General features: G+C 34.8%; 1 long non-coding RNA gene across 2 annotated transcripts; it reads left to right on the forward strand.

The window, feature by feature from the left end:
- The first annotated feature begins 205 nt into the window (after window positions 1–205).
- On the forward strand, window positions 206–9,645 carry LOC128983692 (uncharacterized). 2 transcript variants are annotated; one of them, XR_008489892.1, is made up of 3 exons: window positions 206–513; window positions 937–1,008; window positions 9,550–9,645. It is a non-coding gene; the product is annotated as an uncharacterized LOC128983692 (long non-coding RNA). The 2 variants fall into 2 exon arrangements; XR_008489891.1 differs by lacking the exon at window positions 9,550–9,645 and having other exon boundaries at window positions 937–1,140.
- The last annotated feature ends 616 nt before the right edge of the window (window positions 9,646–10,261 follow it).

Raw genomic sequence — 10,261 nt, forward strand, 5'->3', positions numbered from 1 at the left:
ATCCATGAACTCCATTGTGTCCTCGTTGGTGTTTTTGTCAAATATCTCATCATCGTACTTTGATGAGAGATCTGCCTCTAAGCTGTACCGATAGTCCAATGAGACGCACACACTTAACAACGCAAACACACACACAAATAACTTCATCTCACATATCACATAACAACATCTATCTCTTGCTGATAAGGAGTCTAAGTTTCAAACTAGAATTATAACATAAAAGAATCATCAGAGTAAAGGTAGTATATGTAAATGTATGTGGTAAACAAACCATTTTAGGTTACAAGTTACATTAAAAAATAAAAATTAAAGATTTAAATGACTAAGTACAATGTTTATTCTTTAACAGAAGTGAACTCATTGAATGGCTTATTAAGAGAAACTTGCAAGTGTATTATTTTATCACAGAGCATAGAGTATTATAATATTGTTGTATTATTTTGTGTGCTATTACTTGGACAAACATCTTCAACCCCCATTTTATCTGAACAAATAAACAACTCAACACAACAGGTATATTAATCTTATCTAGTGTCTATTTAAAAAGTATTACCGTATGTCATCTAGACATAATAACTTGTCATTTAAGGCTTGGGAAATTTATTTTGCAAGGGAAATCCAACATAGTATCTTGTTTCAGGGGTTGATGAAAGTGTCCTTTTTCCCATTGATGTCAATATGATGAAGTTAAAAATAACACACTAGTAATAATGAAATATATTTAGAAAGTGTCAATGATTTTATACTCTTATTCACATTTCCCACTTATTTTTCTCTTTGTATTATTATACTATTATGAGTTCATTTACAAACTATTAAAGTGGTTTTGTATTTTTAAATTGACACTTTTAAAGACCAATATGCACTTTTGTATGCACAGCCAACCAAAAGTTTGAAATCCCTGGTGATGAAGATAATGTATTTCTCTGTACACAGCTTCTGTTATGGGGTCACATACGATGTCTACGGTTGAATGACGAGGTCAATTCTGGTTGTATCCATAGAAAGGTACATTTTGAAATCCCTGGTGATGAAGATAATGTATTTCTCTGTACACAGCTTCTGTTATGGTTTCACATATGATGTCTTCGATCCCTGGTTGTATCCATGTCAAAGTACATTTTGTTGATTTAAAGTTTATTACCTATACATTAATCTTACCAATTTCCTATACTATTTTTACACTAAGGTATTTTTTACATTGATGTGTACCAATGTCCCAAATAACAATATATTGAATTCAAATTCTTAAAAAAACTAATTATACTAAACCTACATACCAGTAGAACAAAAATGGTGGCTAGAATGTATAAATTAAGTTGTACGCACCTTTTTTCCTATTCCAAAAAGCCTGTTAGAGCTGGCTGGGGCTTAGGGGTGCCAAATGGCCAGTTTGGGAATCAGAAAGTCTCTGTGGAGGTAGAGATTGGTCTTAGAGCAAGAAGGTCTATCTTAAGTATCATATAATATCAATCCAATATCTGAACAATTAGTCAGGGAGAAAAGGTAAACTTTATTTAGTTTAAAAACAAAGTTTTGTATTCTGAAATACTAACTATACTAGGGACCATGAGAGTCTGCAGTTGGCGGCAGCTAATACCTAGACTGGACTAGCGCAACGTTGCAACATCACCCGTTCACTAATTTTCAACACTAATTAAAATGTACTAAGCAATACAAGAGCTCGCCCTGTGGTCAAAAACTCAACCAAAAGTATGCATTGTGCAAACTTCTCTATTTTCAACCCACGCTGTAAATAAAACATGTGATTGGGATTTCTTTAATTTGTTTTGATTTTCTGTTTATATTTTGTTGTTATTTCATCATCTAACATGGCAACTCATAAGAATAAGAATAAGAATAAGAATATGTTTAAGGCCCATGTAAATTTTTTTAAATTTAAAATTCATTTTTCGTGCTCAATTTTGAGCCTATTTAGTTTATAAAGAGATTCTGCACATATACAGGAAAATATCTTTAATTTGGTACCAACCGTGTGTAATTCAGGTCCAGTAGTATGGTCAGGCTAGTAGTCCAGTCATTGAGTAGTGGAGGTTCAACAAAATTGTTTCAAAAGGTTTTTCAATGGATTTCATTACTTTTATACCTCCACACAACACAAAAAAAAGTCTATCAAAATCTGACTTGGGGAAGTACCTAATATTAGAGTATTTAAATAAAAATAATAATTGCTAAAAAAAAAATAGTTAAAAAAATTATTGCTACATATAGTGAGTAGTATATCGTTTTTATTGTTAACAAGGGTGGGAAAACTAAATCTGAAACTTAAATTGTGATTTGACCTCATTTGACCCCACAAAATGGCCGCCAAAATAGATTCATGGAGAAAAAAAAAACTAAAATACCCCCGCCGCAGCAAACCTGCAGACTTAGCGAATTTCCATTTGCCTGATTGGATTTAAACTAAAATGTCTCTTTAAAAATATCACATGTATTCCCTATTTAAACAGAATTAGTTTAATGAGTACTTAGGTTTGCTGCAACAGGGAGGGTAAACAAGTTTTTTTTATGTAAATTAAAAGGTACTGTGATTTAGTAAGAAATTAATGTATTTTCCAAATTTTATCAAAATATGTTCATAAACAAGCAAACTACAACAGTTGACTTATTCTCCATAAGACTAACATGGGAATTTTAAAATTACAATTTTTTAAAATTTTCTCCGTAACAATTAGGCGCATAATAACGCTTCAATATACTAAATTATTTGTTTTTTTAAGCTCTACAAAATGGTTTAAAAATAAATTGTGAAAGTTTGTGTTTTTAGGGTCAAAAATGGGAAAAACCTATTTTTACCCCATAAAACCCCCCATAAACCCCCGTTCCCATAGTCCGATCATGCTGTTTCGCAAACTCATTCAAGTTTATCCCGCCTTACACCTTCAAACCAAATTTTATCAAAATCAGACAAAAATTACTCAAGTTATCGTGCGGATATATACTAGCTGTACCCGCGGGCTTTGCCCCGTTTAACTTCATATGTGAACTCGTTCGCATGGCTCAATCACGTCCTGGTTGGAGCTCGTTCGCTGCGCTCCCTCGTCCTAGTTGAAGGTCAGTGAGTCAGTGAGGGCTTTGCCTTTTATATATATAGATATATATATATATATATATATATATATAGATATATAAAAATTTGAACAAATGGTGTTTCTGTCCTCTGGGGACATCAAAATGAAAAAGTAAATCGGTCCCGGGCTTAGGTCTTACCATGAGACCTACGGTAATAGCTACTTCCCTATAGGGAAATTCGCTAATAAAACTTACTTTTAGATATAGGGTGTAGTATATCGAATTCAATGTTTACAAGGGTGGCAAAACAAAAAATGCAACTTAAAATATGATTATATAAAATGTAAGGTCATAAGATGGAAGTCACCAAAATACGCTCCATGGAGGGAAAAGTTAAAAAACTTACCTTTAGAAATATGTTGTAATAAGGCGATTTTAACTTTTGTAAAGGCCAAATGGGCAAACCCATTATTCAAGTGAAACGTTTGAAGTGACAGAGTAATACAATTTCTAATACCTCCGCCACAGAAAACCTGCAGACTAAGTAAAATTCTATTTACCTGATTTGATTTTCAATTAAATCTATTTCAATATCATTAGGCTTAACGAGTGCCTAGGTTTGCTGCTACAGGGAGGATAATAAAGTGTGTCTTTTAGTAAAACATTGATAGCTTGGTATAAAATAAATAAACTTACCAAGTTTGATCAAAATATATTCATAAAGAAGCAAACTACAACAGTTTATTTATTCTTCATAAGAATAACATGAGAATTTTGAATTCCTACGATTGTTTTAAATTTTCTCCGTAACCAAAAATCATACAAAAACACTTCAATAAACTAAATTATTTGTGTCTAATAACTATTTGTGTCTTAAAAGGGTCTAGAGAGAAATTGGGAAATGTTATATTTAGAGGGTGACAAATGAAAAAACCCTATTTTTACCCCATAAATCCGCCCATAAAACTCCGTTCCCATGGTCCAATCATGCTGGTTCGTGAACTCGTTCCAATGAATGTAGGTTAGGTTACGTTTGTACCAAAGTTCATCCAAATCGGATCATTTTTGCTCGAGTTATCGTGTTAACGGACACACACACACACACACACACACACATATATATATTTTTTGAATTTTAACGGATTTTTTTTTATTCTGGGAACATCAAAAGGAAAAAGTAAATCGGTCCCGGGTCCAGGTCTTACCATGAGACTTATGTCTTATTCCCTGTATGGGAAATTTGTTAAAAATGTTACAAATGACAGATATGTGGGTCTATCGGACAACACCTCAGTCCATTTAAACAATATTCAAACAAATGTGCATTAAATGAACAAATTGTTTTCGGTTTAATTTATATTAAAACGTGTGTTCATTGAATTCAATTTATTACTATTTTAAAATACCATTATTATATCCTATGTAAAAATAATCCATGTGCCCCAGTATCCCATCTTACACCACTGTCAAGTTGCATATTTAGTTTACTGGCCTTTGTAAAAGTTAAAATCGAATAACCACAACCTATTTCTAAAGGTAAGTTTTTTTTTTACTTTTCCCTTCATAGAGCGTATTTTAGTGACTTCCATCTTATGACCTCAAATTAGATACAATCATATTTTAAGTTGCATTTTCGGTTTTGCCACCCTTGTAAACATTGGATTCGATATACTATACCCTATATCCAAAGGTAAGTTTTATTTTAGTTTTTTCTCCATGAATCTAGTTTGTTGGCCATTTTGTGGGGTCAAATGAGGTCAAATCATATTTTTAGTTGCAGATTTAGTTTCCCCACCCTTGTAATCATTAAAAACGATATACTACACACTATATCTAGCAATAATGTTTTTAACTTTTTTTTTGAGCAATTATTATTTTTATTTAAATACCCTAATATTAGGTACTTCCCCAAATCAGATTTTGTTAGACTTTTTTTGTGTTGTGTGGAGGTATAAAAGTAATGAAATCCGTTGAAAAACCTTTTGAAACAATTTTGTTGAACCTCCACTATATATTTATCTTTAATTACCGGACTATAATAGCTGTCATAAGTTTTGCAAAAGTTTTTTAGTATATAGGATTTTCATATTAGCTGGTACAGTAGACTCCCTCTCATCCGGACTCTTCGGGACCGAGGCCAGTCCGGATAACGAGTTTTCCGGTTATTGTTAAAATGGACCGTTTAAATGGATACTGTATACAGTATCTATATATTAATTTGAAACTGTTTTTCTTTGTCACAGCTATTTTGAGAGAACGGCTGGGCATAGAAACTCGGTAGAGGTGTCTAAAGAAAGGTCTTGGTCTGTAGATGAGCCATCAAAAGAGAATTTGGTGAATTCCCTTGGGGCTCTGCCCCAGTGGCCTTTGAATTCCCATCCCATATTATTCTTATGGAGGAAAACGGGGTTTTTGTCACAGCTAATTTGAGAGAACGGCTGGGCGTAAAAACTTGGTAGGGGTCTCTAAAGAAAGGTCTTGGTCTGTAGATGAGCCATCAAAAGAGGAACGAGGTAAATTCCCTTGGGGCTCCGCCCCAGAAGCCTTTAAAGTTGCCTCTTCAGATTTGTTTACATTACGACCATATGCATAATTCTACACTACTTTTTAATGAAACAGCTGTTAATATTTAAATTGTGATTTATTGAATTTGTCAAAATGAAGTACAGTATTTGCAATGGGTTTTTCTGATTTTAAAATGGATTTTCTTCTGCATCGTGTCATGTTTTGCAATATAATGTTCTGTTACCAAATCAGTGGAAAATCCTAATATCACAGTAACTCCTAAAATTATTTCTTTTGGAGTTAACTTATATCTATTGTATGGGTTGGTTTCTGCCTTTTTACCACTTCTTGGAGATTGTACGTAGGTGATATTCGTTGGCATATTGCATCTGTAGACAAAACTTGGGTTGGTGTAATTATTAGAATGGAAAAGAGCGAGAAATCCTGGACAATTTGATATAGGCTAAAAATAACACTGAATTAACACTGTTCTACATTTCATGAGCAACCATTGAAATAACAGATTTGCAAACAATGGAAACATAGAAAAAGTCATAGAACACAACCAAGTAGAAGAAATAGAAATAATGTTTTTTTTTCATTTATAATCGTTATCATAGACAACCTAAAGCGGCTATGAGAGGGAAAAATTTGTAGAAAACACTAGATAAACAAGATCAGCTTTTTGAAAAAAGATAAGATATTTACAAAAGATTTTGATTATATCTAACTGTTGTGTAGATTGTGAGTATTTCCATAATCTTTGAGTCGCCTGTAATGCTTCGCAATTGCTCGAATTCGAGCAACAGGTAGACTAGTTTATTTTACTTAAATTTAGGAGAGAATTGTATTTAGAAACGTGATCACTGGTATCAAATCTTTGCCACGAGATCTGATCTAGTCCGATTAAACGGATGTGCTGATAAAAATTGTCCTTTTAAAGAGATGTAATTTCGCCGAGTATAGTACGGTTAAACCAATGTCCGGTTAACAGGTGTCCGGATAAGAGGGCAAAGGGGGAGTCTACTGTATTATTAGATTTGGCAACACCACACTGTCCTCCATTGGCTCCTCCGAAGTCAGGTGCCTAAAAATAGGTGTTTTATGAGATATATATAATATATATCTCATAAAAACACCTATTTTGGCGCAAAAACGCCCATTAGTCCGGCATAGGGCAGTGCGCAAGTCTTATATAGACAGTTTTACCATTCAATGTTGATGTATGTGTCTAAAGAAGCGTTTTCAACTCGGGTGTCACGTCTGCACCCACTGCAGTTTCCGGTTATGACAACATCAAATTTGCGGAAAGGGCTATATTAAAAATAACTATAATTTACATACCATGTATCGGATCGGAATGAACTTTTTTTTGTTTGAAAGATAGGTTTACATGCTATCTGTCTTACATTTACACTTTGTTGTATGTTTAGTACATTTTTTGTAATTTTGCAAAAACCTATATTTTTAAACGTTTTTGTGTTATTTTTGTTGATGACGTTTTATTGATACTTTATATCAGAGATAACTTAAAGAAAAGGTTGTAGCACGTTAAAAGGGCTTTACAAAAAACCAAATTCGATATGCTTTAAGTGGATAGTCGTAGTACTCACTAGTGCGGACGTTAATCCACACCAGGGAGGTTTGCATCCACAGTGCATGGCTTCAAATATCCACAATGAGGGTTCTAAGTTCAGGCCCAGACTTAAGACTTCAGGGGCCCCTAGCCAATTTGCCAATGTGGCCCCCAGTATGAACATACCTGATTATATACACAATATAATGCATCTTAGATGCAAACTGATTTTAATTTAACTTTATAAAGGTATTTAAACCTGGTAGATTATCAGTACCCTGCATTTTGTAGGAAGTACAGTAATTTTATATATTTTAGGCATACGTATACAAAATTTACAATGTAAAATTTTACGATTTTTTGTAACAGTATTTATTAAAATGTAATATACCTCACAAGCAGGTAGTTGTACCTACCATATAAGCAGCTAGGCTACCTTTTACAATACTGGTAGTACCAGGGACGATTGACCGAATATGCACATGTCAATTGGCTTTTTGGGGGCGCCAAAAAATTGGAAAATAAAAAAAAGATTTGGTGGTTGTATTTGCAGTTCTATTCTATATTCTTAGGGCCGCTACTGTTAGTTTTGCCTAGGGCGCTGAGAGGATCAAAAATGAGCCTGGGTAGTACATTCATAAACTGCAATATCCTTTGCAAAATATTATAAAAATATAGTCAAAATAAAAATAGAATATCATATAGTATAAGGCCCCCTTCACACTGGGCCACCATGGTGGTGACACCGGTGGCGACACCATGGTGGCTACGTTACATTAGCATTGATTTAAATGGGACATCTTCACACTACAATTTATATTTCTTTGAATAATCTTTCTCTAATGTGATAGAACTTGTACAATGTTGTGAGTAGTGAAAGTTAAGGGTTCTTTAAATGTACGTTAAAATTCAATGCAGAAAAACTAGTAACATTGTAACAATAACATTGTAAGCTTATTATATCACTGTGACTGCAATTTTTGAAGATTTTTATTAATTCATGTTTATATCAGTAAACCTTTAGTATCCTTTAGCTCTTTGTTACGTGGCCACTTTAATTTCAAATTAAATAACTGCCATTTTTGTAAAAAGATAAAGTTAGGGTACATTAATGACAGCTGTGCGCTTTCAAAGATACGATGACGACGGGTCGGCGAGCGCGTTCCGTACAGGCAAGTTAATCTCAACCACGCGAACATTACTGAACTCACCCGAACTTGAATGGTAATGCAGATCGAGACTTGACACAGCAACTCTGTATATTTTCCCAACTACGTGAAGGTGGCTCCATCCAAAAACGACTTGGCACAAAATTGCCATAAGGTGCAATATCTATTTTGCGTAGCATATGTAATCTTTGTTATAAGTTTATAAGACAAGAGTTAAAACAAGATTATTTTTTATAGATTAATGTTTGTATAAATTTTTCTTCCCTATTAACGTCACTTGCCCCTGTGATGCGTTTACCTGTCAATTGAAATATATTTTCAGGGTTTCCAGCGTCAAACTAAAATAAAACTCAAGGGTGATTCCAAGTAAAAAACAATGTTCTACAACAAAATTTGCCGCTCAAAATAAGACTAATTTATTTCTTTTTCTACTAGTACATAAAAACTCAGCGACAAATTCCGTGACAACCACATGTATTCATCATAACTTTCAAATCGCAGCAAACTTGAGGTGATATCCCACATTCGTGGCAACATCCATATTGATTTCCCCCAAACACGGCAACATCCGTGATGATTTCCCGAGATCACGGCAATATCCGTAATGATTCCCAGCGATCTCAGCAATTATGTGATCATTACTTACACTCGTAGCCAAATCAGCTATACTTTCATGCTATCACGGCAACAATTATGCTAAAGTCTTCTGATCGCCGCAACATCCGATTATCTTCCCAGCAATCATGTGACCCCCTTAGACTATTTTCACAACCGCGGCAATGACACCCGCAATCGTCTCCAACGATTTTTTAAACTCCTGTTACTATTTCTTGCGATCTCGTTGAAATTTGTGATAATTTCCCATGATCCCGGCAACGGCCGTGATAATTTCTTACAATCGCGGCAACGTTCGGTATTTGTAAGTTTCCCGCAATCGCAATTTTTAACGACGAAAAACGAGAGAGGCCACTCGGTAAGTGTCTAATTAATTTTTGAAGTTGATAAGAAATACTACTATGCTAGGGGGGCTCCAGGCGCTTGCCCCGTCCCCCCATAGGTAAGTTCAGCCCTGTCTAAGTTCGGCTTCTTTGGTTTGCTAGCAATGTAAAAGACTACATAGGCGAGTGATTAGGCAAATATTAGCTTCTCTGTTTTAATTAAGTCAAAGGCACTTAAAAAGTTTTCAACAAACACGTTTAATTCTAGTGATTTTATTTATTTATTTAATAAAGAACCAACCAAGTAAAGTATTTTTCTTTTTCACAGGCTAATTGGGAGGGGAAAATACCAGCCGACTTGACTCTTTTGACAAGAAGTGAATTCTTGCAAGAAAATGCAAAAACTAGTGATGAAATAAATGAAAATGTGTGATGCTACAACTTACTGTTCTAAAGCCCAACTTTCATCATCTAGATCTCTATCTGATCCCTCTAACATGACCAGGGCCCCGGTTTTAATGCAAACAAACAAGCACAAATTTCAACAAGTCACACTTTTTGTATGTAGTTATTTTAATACTAGGTGTACAATGCAGTTGTCTGCTTGCAATATTGAGCGGAGCTAGCATATTAATCCAATACTTTTCTAAAGTCAATGCTTCATTCTATTCCTCTTAAATGAGATTAAATACTCTTAGTATCCAATATCTGTATTTAAACCGGATGCTTTCCCAGTTATGGCCCTAAAGACGGTGACACACTATCGATCTTTTCCCCGAACAAGACCCCGAACCGAGCAGGGAGAAGGGAGAAGGGAGGTCGAAGGGAGGATGTTCGATAGTGTGTCACGGGTCCGTACACCGATCAAGACGCCGAACAAGACATCAGGCCGAGCAGGGAGACGAGCGCTCTGGAGGCGGTTTTTTGGCGAAAGATCAAAGAAAAGATCGGTCCGATGTACGGTCCGATGTACGATAGTGTGTCACGGTACATTTTTGCCCCGTACATCGTCGCGAGCGCCGCACCGAGCGGCCGCCTGC

Source organism: Macrosteles quadrilineatus, unplaced genomic scaffold (genome assembly GCF_028750875.1).
Source record: "Macrosteles quadrilineatus isolate MER2022 unplaced genomic scaffold, UCM_ALF_1.0 Scaffold_1__1_contigs__length_201487025, whole genome shotgun sequence".
Lineage (NCBI taxonomy): Eukaryota > Metazoa > Arthropoda > Insecta > Hemiptera > Cicadellidae > Macrosteles > Macrosteles quadrilineatus.